Source organism: Chrysochloris asiatica, unplaced genomic scaffold (assembly GCF_000296735.1).
Source record: "Chrysochloris asiatica unplaced genomic scaffold, ChrAsi1.0 scaffold00019, whole genome shotgun sequence".
Taxonomy (NCBI): Eukaryota; Metazoa; Chordata; class Mammalia; order Afrosoricida; family Chrysochloridae; genus Chrysochloris; species Chrysochloris asiatica.
Window position 1 is genome coordinate 7,082,031 of NW_006408537.1, and position 2,449 is coordinate 7,084,479.

At 43.9% G+C, this 2,449-nt stretch overlaps 1 protein-coding gene across 3 annotated transcripts in view; it reads right to left on the reverse strand.

Annotated features, from left to right (window-relative positions):
* Window positions 1–2,449, reverse strand: part of HMGCLL1 (3-hydroxymethyl-3-methylglutaryl-CoA lyase-like 1) — a 212,849-nt gene that overhangs the window by 155,447 nt on the left and 54,953 nt on the right. The window lies entirely within an intron of this gene.

The following is a 2,449-nucleotide window of genomic DNA, read 5'->3' on the forward strand; positions in this document are numbered from 1 at the left end:
TGACATATGCATTAGGCAACTCTGCTGCACAAGACCTTTTTGAAAGTGTTGAAGAGCAAAGATGTCAGCTTGAAGACTAAGGTGCATCTGGCCCAAGTCATGGCATTTTCAGTAACTTCATATGCATGCGAAAGCTGGACAGTGAATAAGGAAGACCATAGAAGAATTGATGCTTTTGAGTTGTGGTGTTGGACGAGAATATTGAAAATGCCATGGGTTGCCAAAAGACTCAACAGATCTGTGTTGGAAGAAGTGCAGCCAGAGTGCTCCTTGGAGGTCAGGATGGCCAAACCTTGTTTCTCATACTTCGGATATATTGTCAGGAGAGCTCAGTTGTTGGGGAAGGAGATCATATTTGGTAGGGTGGAGGGTCAGAGAAAAAGAGGAAGACCCCCAACGAGAACACTGGCAAAGTGGTAGCATCAATGGACTCAAGCGTGGCAAGAGTAGTGAGGTTGGCCCAGGATCGGGCAGTGTTTCATTCTGCTGTGCGTTAGGTCGCTATGCATCGGTGCCAACTTGATGGCACCTAACAACCACAACAGTTTTTATTGTGAGTTGAGTGACAGTTTACATGGAAGAGCATCACTTTTACACTCATCATTTCATTGCAATTATTAGTCTCCTCTGTGCATCATCATTCTACTCCCTCTGTTTTTGTGGGGTGTTTTGTTTGGTTGGTTTTGGAGGTGTACACAAAAATGCTCAGGAATATATAATCATTTACACAACTAAAGGGTGTATTCTGCAAGCCTGCCTCCTGGACACCGGCACACAGCCTTTCTCTTTCCATGAGTCTGGAGTCCTCAGCTGCTCTATTTCTCAATGCCATCCTCACTGCCTCCATCCCTGGTGTCCCTGCTTCTCTGGATAGAGCCCCACAGTCCACTTGTGCTGTTCTCCCTTGATGATTCTACGGTCCTCTGTTCCTCGGCTGTAAGTTTAACTACTCCTCCCTTTTTATTAGAAAACTTCTACCTTTATAGTTGTGATAGTTGTAATTGTTCATGGTAACAGTTACTCACTACTGAATCATAAGAATCTTATCCCCATCTCATTTCATCAGACCCATCTAGACAAGATGAAAACTATTCAGTGGGAATTTTACCTTCCCCCGCACACTCTGAAACTAAACTCCTTCTTGAAAACTTGTAAGCCTGTCACTTCGTGCCTTTATAGCCCTCTCCCCCAATTTAGGTAGCCAATGTCTAAGTTGGCCATCCCTATCAATCCTGTATACAGAGAGGATAGGATTGATACTTGATATGAAGACTCCTTTCCTCTCAGTTGGTGTTTTGAGCTACTACATACGTAAGTATAGGTCACGTTCATCAAATTGTAGCAATTTACACTTGTTTTCTTTATTTTATTTATTTATTTTTAATCTTCCTCTAGTCAAATTCTGATCATCAAGCCAATGAAGCTAGGTCGAATGGGTACTATCTACACATTTAGCATTCTTGTGCTTCTCCTCTCACATCATATCAGCTGGATGCTTCACTCTCAGCTCTAGTCTTCCATGGCTATGTCCTTGTCCATAGGCTCAGGAGTCCCCAGGTCTCACCACACTTTGGACCAACCAGCCCTTCCTTTTCTTTCTCTCATCTCCAGGTCTATGGGAGTGTATGGACGTGGTTGTATCTTCATTGCTGACTTTCCCCTCTTCCACTCACCAGTGGACAAACATGGTTGACAGCAAGGTTACATGCTTGCTCATGTGTTCCCTTTGAGTTTCACTCTTGGAGGAAGGTTTGCCCTGAAGGGACTTGATTGCTTGCCTTGATGGCTCCCTAGTGAACAACTTGCTTGTTCTTGTAGTAGCAAATCAGACTGCTATTTTTGTTTTGGATTTTTCCTGCTGGTCTTTCTTTCAAGAAGTATCTTCTGTTCCTCTAGCTGGTCCAGGCTGGTCTGCTTGTTCTTTTTAGTGGGAGTGTCCCACCTCACAAGGTTCTGGATAGGGCTCAGGATTCCACCTAAGGTCCTATACTCTACAAAGGCTCCACAGGAAGCCTATTTCACTTGGCAAGTTCTAGAACCCCTTTTAAGCATTCCAATCAGTTATAGGCTGAAGATGGGCTTACAAGCTTTCTGTAATTATGTTTCCCAACAGTCCTTTCTATTCCACTCAAGTGCGTATTTTACAATAGTAGGCAAGGGGAACCAATATTCATAAAACAGTCAAGTATCTTAACATTATTTCCCTTCTTTTATCCTTTAAGACTATGCCTCGATCCCTGTATCACAGAGCCCTGTTGTTCCAAGGTTGAGCATACATCACTATTTACCTCTTTTCCCATTTAGCCCATGCAAACCTGCCTCAGCTCTCCCCTATCTATCTTGTTCTTCCATTACCCTCCTTCTTCTTGAGTATTGGCCTCTCCAACACCTGACCTTTGATGTGTCTCCCCGTTACCCTGTGCTCTACCGTTCCCTCCTTTGCCTTCCC